The sequence below is a fragment of the Engraulis encrasicolus genome, unplaced genomic scaffold, assembly GCF_034702125.1.
Source record: "Engraulis encrasicolus isolate BLACKSEA-1 unplaced genomic scaffold, IST_EnEncr_1.0 scaffold_36_np1212, whole genome shotgun sequence".
In the NCBI taxonomy this organism is placed as follows: Eukaryota; Metazoa; Chordata; class Actinopteri; order Clupeiformes; family Engraulidae; genus Engraulis; species Engraulis encrasicolus.
This window is the reverse complement of record NW_026945665.1, coordinates 173,561-184,383: the sequence shown is the minus strand read 5'-3', so window position 1 is coordinate 184,383 and position 10,823 is coordinate 173,561.

Below are 10,823 nucleotides of genomic sequence, written 5' to 3'. Positions count from 1 at the left end.
ATTAAAAGTTTAATTAGGCCTCATCACTGTCCCGACTCAGCTGATGCTTATTTGAGTCAAGTAAGTTAACGTGTCCACTCTCACGGTCCGCAGTCAGAGAACCCTGATTTTTTCCCAGGGCAACCCGAATGAGTGTCTTGGGAAACACTTCTCATAAGAAAATGAAAATGAAAATGTCACACGCACGCGCACGCGCACGCGCACGCGCACACTCACACACACACACACACACACACACACACACACACACACACACACACACACGCACGCACACACGCGGACACAGAGCAGTGGCATGTTCCCCACATTTGAGGTCAAATGACACCCACACCATATTATAGAACTACATTTTGTTTTCAAAATTAAGAATCAAATTCACCAGGTATGACCAACGTAGACTGTTGCTGGATCTCAAATGGTGCACTTGTGCACTTCAGTGTTCATGTTTCAGTGCAGGTGTAGAACTATTTAGGTAAGGCTTCACACTAAAACATAGTGCCCGAAGAGATTGAGATACAACATGATTTACAGTTGTCCATGAGAAACAACAAAGAGTTGAGCAGAGTCAACAAAATATGGCCGATATTCCATCATCACGTGAGTAGCCAAGCGTAGCCTATCTGTCATCCTCCAAACAGAGCCTCGAGATGTTCATGAAATTACCCGTGCCTTACAAGCTATAGCCTAGTGCCCAAAACAATAGTTATGTGCTGTGAGGATTTTAAAGACGACAGTTATACTTAAAATGTAGCATAGCCAAGCCGTGACTAAAAAGCAGTAGCCTAACAGCATAATCAGACAGTCTCTGGATTATCAACGGAGATATCTCATGGACCTACTTACCAAATATGCTCGATTCAGACGCATGTATTGCAAAAATAATTGATTCTTCTTTTCAAACGGCACTGGCACTGCATTGCTTCCGCAAAGGCTGTCGTCAATACTTTCTATTTTGAACATGATGACGTCAGCATCCTGGTTTGACTGCATCAGGTAAAGCAGCGTCTGTTTCATGAAACTTAACTTTAAGTTAAGTCCCCCCCCAACCCCCCCCCGCCCGCCCTGGCCCCCCCCCCCCCCCCCCCCCCCCCCCCCCCCCCCCCCCCCCCCCCCCCCCCCCCCCCCCCCCCCTAAGGAATCGTTAGTGTCATTAGTTTGGCAGAATGTCATAGCCCAGGCCTAGGTCCTATAACAGGGGTATTCAGTTACATGTCACTGAGGGCCAATTTTTCAAATTCCTCCCAGTAAAGGGGCAGAACATGGCCTACGTATTTAGGATTGCCAACTGCCAGCCACATGCAGCACGATGTCCAAGGTGAGGGTGCGAAACAAGCAGATAACTTTACAAACAGAACAGGTTTGCCTCTCTATTTAGTAGCCTTATGATGGTCTATCATGACTGCTTCAAATACCACTCTCATGTGCATAGGAGAAATATGCCTAACCTGAAGTCTTAACGGACACTGATTGCAAACGTAGGCTAGGCCTATTTGATTTCATTTTGTTTTGACCTCGTGGGGGGCTATAATCTTCTGGCCCCAGGGCTGCCATTTGAATAGCCCTGGCCTAAGATTATTTATAGGCCTACCTCATATAGGCCTGAACTGTTTAATGTTTCCACATAGGCCTAGTTGTATAAAGTAGAAATAGAGCAGGCTTACAAATGTAATTACAACACGGCATGACATGACATAGTTTCAACTTTGTAATTGGCTATAGCCTATTACTAGCATTGTAATTATATCTATATGAGTAGGCCTACTTGTACTTTGACTCTGTATTTCTATATAATATAATATAGGTTGCCCTGTGGACTCTAAATTCTGTGGTGCACTTATGACACCTAGAGGTAAATTATAAATACTGCAACATACACTTGCTCGCGCACACGCACACGCACACACACACACACACACACACACACACACACACACACACACACACACACACACACACACACACACACACACACACACACACACAACATCGATTCACTGGCAACTAGATACTGTGTATACAAAACAAACTCTCTCAGGACCTGTCTTTCCTTATCCACACACACGCACACACGTACACACACAGGCAGGCAGGCACTTACACACACACACACACACACAAACACACGCAGGCAGGCAGGCAGGCAGGCACATACACACACACACTTTTTTTAAATGATCAACTTATAGCAGGCTATTTTAGCATAAATTCATACTTTGATAACTGTTGTGTTCCATGCTGTTTGTGAAAAGGGCTTGCTGACTATCATATAGAGTCTTACCCTCTTAACTCAATTTCCCCCTTAAAGACTGGGTGCAAGGTGATTATAGTTGTCCATTTTAGAGTTACACACACACACACACACACACACACACACACACACACACACACACACACACACACACACACACAATAATTACTAGACCTACTAGACCCAGTGCCCACGAACCTTCTTCAAGACATTGCCCAAACAGTGGTCCCAGCAATCACATCCATCATGAACTCCTCACTCTCCTCCGGCACTGTCCCCTCCACCTTCACAAATTAGTCACGCCCTTCTCATCAAATCTAGCCACTTCGCACCATGCGTCCGAAAGAAGTAGCCTAGGGGACTAGCCAGTGCACCCCATGTTTACAAGCGAAAGCGCATCTGTCCGCCGGTTCGACGGACTGCAATGCCGATAGAAACGCAAATGCACGTTCGCGGTGGAGTTGAAAAAAAAATCCCGCGTGTGAAGCCAGGTATGAAGGTAATCTAACACAGGAGTATGCCTAGTAGTAACACCACCAAATCCATCATTTAGGGAGGTACAAGTTTTGTTACACCTTGTCAAAATTCTTTCATGATCTGACATTTACACGTTATTTACAAAAGCAATTTCTCGGAGCTAGAAGGACTCATTCCTGAGTTAAGAAATTAAGCTTCTTCTTCATCAGCTTCTTCTTCTGTCTATTGCCTTTGCAGTTATTGATAACGCTGTATGGGTTATCTTATTAATGGTAAGTAAAACTCCAGTTCCTCTCTTAATGGCTGCAGTGCCCATTGCTAATCTCTGAGCACCATGCCACTACAAATAGCCTATCTAAATAGGCCTAATGGATGACAGTGGAGGGGTAAATTGTGAGGTGTCTTATAAACATATTAAGCCTAAAATGTAGCCTAATAGAACTTCATTATCAATTCAGTTGAAAACCACAAATGTTGTGTTTTTTATATTTAGTTTCCAATGTTATATAGCCTAATGCTGTTCATCTTTGTGGGGAATGGCTGAGATGGGCCTACATGATGGTGAATCTATTTTTAAAAACCTAATGCAGAAATTAGAATAGGCCTATGAAATTGAGCTGCATTGTTATGCTGTTAAGCTACTCCAATATAGGTGTTAGGCCTACTATCTAGGATTGTAACAAAGGCACACTCTGCATCATATGATCACACAAATTATGTGATAGGCCTATAGGCATAACTGAAGAGATTTTAATTGTCATGTATGGTAGACAAATGAATGTGCATGTCAAAAAGTTTAAACAAATGACCATTTCCATGACCAAATGACCATTTTGGATGCGTTGATACTTTATAGGCCTACTATCATACCTCATACCCATATATACTTTCATACCTGTAGATACACAGATACACCGATGACCCCCCCCCCCCCCCCCCCCCCCCCCCCCCAACAAAAAGTGTCCTCCTTTTAACAAATCCAAATCTGGTCACCCTAGGCAACAGGTAGCCTAGACAATAGGTGTTGTCTATCACAGCAGCTGATTAGAGTGACAAAAGACCGGACCCCCTGCGGAGTGATATGAAACATTCGCTTTAGCAGTGAAAAGTCTTGTTGCCATTGACAGCGGTCTGATATAGACCAACCCGTCCGTTATCTCAAATATCAGACGTGCGAACGTTGGGGAGCCCCATTGAAATGAATGGATTCGACCAATGACGTCACACCATATAATAATGATTGTTATTGAACAGTTCTTGTTATTGACGTTTGAAGAGAACATTTCATTTTCACAGTCTGAAAATAGGCAGAGGATCTTTTGTTTTGTCTGAAGACCTTACGATAAAAAGATGACACAAAAGAGATGCATTTCTTCTTGTATATCTATAATTTAATAAGTGCAACAAAACATAACTCATTGTTATTGTAATGGAAGTTGTGCTAAACTTGAAGCAGCAAGCCTATTGTACATCAGTGGTCACGTGGTGCGTAATTCTCTCCAGGATGCGATGTTGCAGGGAAAATAAACATTTTCATTCATGTTAATTTTTTTGTAGCCTAGGCTACTGCGTCATTTTAAGGCATACAGCTTTTTTGTGTCGAAGCAGAAATAACCTCAGACCAGTGACAGCCGTCGGAATTAAGTACGGCACGAAGATTACTCTTATTCCAGTACTCTAAGCTCTTGCTTAGCTTCCCCTGCGTAAGTTGGTCGACTAGCCGAGACAAACAATGGTTTTAAGTCCAGCCTTTACACCTACCTAAGTCCAGCCTTTACACCTACCTACTTCGCTGCTTTCGAAGATAGTCCGGGAACAAAGTTTTACTTCTGTAGGCCTAATTGTGTCCTTAACCTTTACCACACAGGCAATGTTCTCGTTGGAGCGTTAAACTGAATTACAGGAGCTAAAATGAATCGGTGCTGACTCGCAAAAGCCGTCCAGAGGACACCACGGTTTCGGAACGCATCTCTGTCTGCCTCACCGATTTGTCAACATGGATGAAGACAGAGCTCCTGGTGATCCCAGCTAAAGAGTCGCTCAGTCACAACATCAACCTCAAGATAGGCTCCACCATCGTGACCCCAAACAAAGTCGCCAAAAACCTTGGCGTCATGATTGATGATGAGCTGTCATGCTCCAACTACATCAACTCGGTCACCCGGACCTGTCGAATCCAGATGTCCAACGTACGGAATATCAGACCTGTGCTGACACAATATTCTACACAACGACCAGGCCACGGTCCTGTCCCGCGTTGACTACTGCAACTCACTCATGACAGGTCTACCTGCTTGTGCGATAAAGCCTCTGCAGATGATCCAGAATGCGGCGGCACGGTTGATATTCAATCAACCCAAAAGGACCCATGTTACTCCTCTATTTATTGAGTTGCACTGGTTACCGATCGCCGCCCGGATCAAGCACAAGGCATTGACCCTTGCCTACAAAACCATCACAGGAACGGCCCCAGCTTATCTGAAGGACCTACTAACGCCTTATGTTACTGGAAGAGAACTGCGCTCATCCAGCACAAGCCGTCTGGCTCTGCCATCCAGTCGCTCTAGGTACTCCCAGTCAAGATTGTTCTCTTGCACATCTCTTGCAGCCTTCAAGAAACAACTAAAGACATTCCTCTTTCTAGAGAATCTACTAGACTAATGCTTGAACTGGCCTTGCCCCAGGGCAGACTCCTGACATGATGTTAAGTTTAGTTTAGTTTGTGTGTGTGTGTGTACTCGTTATTTACTCTTTATAAAAAAAATAATAAAGAAAACTAACCCCTCTTTGCAACTGCACTTGTTGTTCTGTATATCTCCTTTGCAATTTGTATTTGCTTGTGATGTTGGCTTGATTATGCCCTCTTTTGAAAGTCGCTTTGGTTATAAAGCGTCTGCCAAATGTAATGTAATGTAATGTAATGTCTTAAAGTGATGGTTCAGAGTAGATTCAAGATTGTTCTCCGTTGTGGTACCCAAGTGGTGGGACCACAGACATCATATATGAAGACTAGATGCGTCGTCCGCGTTCCCGTCATGCAAGTCGAACGTCCGCGCATGGCGGCCATGTTAAAGCAGCCTTCTGGCTCAACCAGTTGCAGTGAGTTTTGGGTGTTGTATACTCTTCAGATGACCATAATTCCCTCAAATTTATATCGATTTTCGAAAGGGATGTTTTTTTATACAGTATAAAACGTTCCAAACGAAAGTATATGTTGATACTGCATAGTGATGAATATTCACAATATTATTATATTATATTACATTATATTATTATGTGCATAGGTCTAAAATCATGTATAATATAGTTCAGTAGGCTTATTCATGTAATTAAATAGATCCCATAAACAAATGCACAACGTAATCTTTTATATTTTCAGTAAAATAACAAATAAACGTTCACTTGTAGTATATGCTTTGGTTTCGACAGCTCCACCTTGTGTTCAAAATGAGTCGTGACGCTAAAGCCATCCAGATAGAATGAACTTGTTGCGCTGTACATCTCTCTTCCAGTACGTCATCTCTGTCGTCTTTAATTTGGTGCAATGAATATATCCATGCCGTCAACGTAATGCACAGCAATGGTTAAAATGTGTATTTGCTGTAGGTCTATCTAAATGTTTGGACAATAGGCTAAGTGGGATGCATCTCTTGGGCGTTTTACCCCAGTCTACACTTAAGTTTTAAGGAGCCCTACCATTTATATACACGTGTCAATATTTCAGCGAAGCAACAGTATACATTTTTAAGTATCTCAACGTTTCAATTCTTCAGTTTACTTCAGGTGTAACGGGGGTCTGAGAGTTTAGGCTGCGCTAATATGGCCGACCTGTGCGGACGAGCTTGAAATACGCGATGACGTATCTAGTCTTCCTATATGATGTCTGTGGGTGGAACGGTCTCCCAGAGGCAGCAAGACTAAGCACGTCTCTTGCAGCCTTCAAGAAACAACTAAAGACATTCCTCTTTCGAGAGAATCTACTAGACTAATGCTTGAACTGGCCTTGCCCCAGGGCAGACTCCTGACATGATGTTTAGTTTAGTTTAGTTTGTTAGTGTGTGTGTGTGTTTGTGTGTACTCGTTATTTACTCTTAATATATATATTAAAAAATAATTTTAAAAAACGAACCCCTCTTTACAACTGCACTTGTTGTTCTGTATATCTCCTGTGCACTTTGTATTTGCTTGTGATGTTGGCTTGATTATGTCCTCTTTTGAAAGTCGCTTTGGTTATAAAGCGTCTGCCAAATGCAATGTAATATACTATAATAATTAGAACTACTTGGCTCTTTTATGTGTACTGAACACGTTTATCTTGACTTTTTGTGTGTATGTATGCAACATGATGCCCTACAAGGACTGTGTGTGTGTGTGTGTGTGTGTGTGTGTGTGTGTGTGTGTGTGTGTGTGTGTGTGTGTGTGTGTGTGTGTGTGTGTGTGTGTGTGTGTGTGTGTGTGTGTGACAATATGTGTGTGTTGGGGGGAAGGGGTGAGAGAGAGAGAGAGAGAGAGAGAGAGAGAGAGAGAGAGAGAGAGAGAGAGAGAGAGAGAGAGAGAGAGAGAGAGAGAGAGAGAGAGAGAGAGAGAGAGAGAGAGAGAGAGCGTGTGTGGCGATATACTTTTACTGTAATGTGCATTTATGTGTATAAGTTCTTTGTGTATGTTTGGATTTGTGTATTTATGTAAGCTGACAGACACCTTAATTTCCTTCGGGATTAATAAAAGTACTCTACTCTACTCTACACACACACACACACACACACACACACACACACACACACACACACACACACACACACACACACACACACACACACACACAGTGTTTACTTCTTTATTTGGATTGACAGATAGACATTTATCATAGCACAAGTCAAATGTTATAGGAGTTTACACAGAACTAAAACCTCCAGGTGAGGCCAGGTCAAAAACAATCATCTAGGCAGGTGTCCAATGCTTCTTTGGTCTAATGAGGCTAAGCAGTTTCCACAGTTACACATAGTGGTGGGGGCATCAAGTTTTTAGTCTTTTTAGTTTAGTTATTCAGCCTCAGACACAGGGAGTCTGGGTCTGGATCTTCATTGCTGGGTCCCCCAACAACATTGTAACCCAAAGCATACATTTAGATTAGTTCAGAGGTTCTTCAAGGACACTAAAACCATGATATTGGAATCACCCGCTCATAGTCCAGTCCTCAATCCTACTGAGAGTCTGTGGTTAATGTCTATGCTCAGCATCCATGCGATTTGGACCAGAACACTTTGCAGTGAAGAAATGGGCCAAAATCCCTAGTGGGGCATGTGCCAACCTAGGTAGCAACTTATCAGAGCCTATTGTCAGTTTTGGTTCATAAATGGCGCCATATTGACTATTAATGATCAGGGGGCTAATAATTTTGTCCTTGTCATTTTTACCTTTTTTTGTTTAAACTCATCGTAACAATAGAAAAATCCAAATTCAACTCATTGAACATTATCTCCATCAGTGTATTTGTTTCCAGAATAACAGAAACGGTTAATAATGGTCATTCTTACTGAGAAATCAAGAGAAATGTCTAATTTCAGGAGGGGGGTTAATAATATCGTCCTCAACTGTATATGACCTAAACTACCAAAGATTAATGTTATAGTTTTACAGGAATAGCCACAGTTGTTTAATGCATTACACAATGGTTGGTATTTCAATATTTTGGAGGAAAAGCACGTTTCAAAGTAGCTGTCAAAACAACAACCAATTTCTACCAGAATAATGGATTCCACACACACACACACACACACACACACACACACACACACACACACACACACACACACACACACACACAAACACACGCACACGCAGGCAGGCAGACACACACACACACAAACACACACACACACATACACACAAACACACACACACACACACACACACACACACACACACACACACACACACACACACACACACACACACACACACTTTATGTTCAACTTATAGTAGGCTATTTTAGCATAAATTCATACTTCGATAACTGTTGTGTTCCATGCTGAATAGAATAATGTGTTCTATGCTGAATTTCTCCCTTAAAGACTGGGTGCAAGGTGATTATAGTTGTCCATTATAGAGTTGCACACACACACACACACACACACACACACACACACACACACACACACACACACACACACACACACACACACACACACACACACACACACACACACACACACACACACACACACAGTGTTTACTGTGGGTTCATCGGTTCACTGGCAACTAGATACTCTGTACAAAACAAACTCATCCCTCAGGGCCAGTCTTCCCTTACACACACACACACACACACACGCATGCAGGCAGGCAGGCACTTACACACACACACAGTCTGTGCAGAGCCCTATCTCACGCCTTTCGTAAAGTCTTCACGAAAATAATAGATTAATTTTACCCGCTGCCTATTCACTTGAATTGCCCCACTGCTGCTATGGTTATCCAAACGTCTGCAGGGGCGGGGAGGGGGTGCTGACAGAACACTGCTGATACACTCGGGACTCACTAATTCGACGCCCTTTCGGTACTTACGCCTTATGTCCCCTAAACCTAAACCTAACCCTAACCTTAACCCTACTTAACCCTAAACCTAACCCTAACCTTGACCCTAAACCTAACCCTAAATTGCTTGTTTGAAATGTTTGATTACCATGTGACGGTAGGCTACCGAAAGGGCATCAAACTAGTGGGTCGCTAGGCAACAGTCGGGCAATTCAAGTGAATAGGCAGCGTGAAAATTAATCTATTATTTTCGTGAAGACTTTACGAAAGGCGGGCAATAACGTGAATCTAACACGAAAATTCATCTATTTTTTTCGTGAATATTTCACGAAATGAGTGAGATACGGTTGCTGTGCAGTCTGTCCTGCTGGGGTGATTGTAGTTGTCCAGTATAGAGTTGAGTCACACACACAGGCACGCACGCACGCACACACAGGCACGCACGCACACGCACACGCACGCACGCACGCACGCACACACACACACACACACACACACACACACACACACAGGGTGTTTCCTCCCGCTGCAGAGTTCACAGGAGAGGGGAAGATGACCCAATAAATCAGACTGAAGGCCTATCGAATATACTTTAGGCCTATTGAATATACTTTATTATTATGTATATTTCATACTGGGACACAAGTTAAAGGAATAGGTCGGTATTTTGCATTTGGGACCTTAATTATGGTGTATCATACACTGAGCTACCCACCTGTGTCACTTTTGTTTGATTTGAAGCCTTCCGTGAGATTTTGGGTTTGGGCGATATCCACAAACCACCATACAACGGGAGTGAGTAAATCCGTCGTACACGCATAAACAGTATTTTCTTATTTTGTTTAGGGTCATTGGGATGATACAATTACGTTTCCGCCTCATTTCAATATTTAAATCTCCCGGGTTCAGTGAACGAATTAAAAATCTGTATTGACTGAGGTGTGCCACGTCATCTTTCTGCGACGCTCATTCTGACAGCCAGCCAGCTCTGCTACGGCAGTCGGCAACATGATACTGTAACAAGAAGCAAACGTTGAAGCTCTCGGTTTTTAACAGTTCTTCGGCTAGAACTTTGCTATGGGTTGAATGTGCGCATATACTGGATGCTGAAACTAAACGACAAGCTTTATGAAACCGTGGCATTTTGCGTTGAGATGGAAAAGGAAGGCGCCACACTCTCCTGGATACGAGGCTACGTGTGTGCGGTTTTTGCGCCAAAGGTCTTTCTACCAGCAAAACAAAATAGCAGGACAGAAGTGACAGCGTCAGAAAGAAAACAATGCTGTTCCGATTGCTGATGGAGACAACAGAGGTAAGGACATACCGTAAAGTACCAAATAATAGCCGCGTTCCAATTAATCGCAGAGTTCCATTTAATTTCCGGGTGCATGCGTGTATTGTGATGGCTAAGCGCCGGTTCCGAATAATGGCCGGGTCTATGTTTTAAAAACAATAACAAAAGACGCGCCTGCACGTTCTACAATCATTGACGCTGTCATATGACGTCAATTTACCTCAGAGAGAGCTAGGCTATAGCGTTTGAAGAGCAAGATGTCACAGCGAA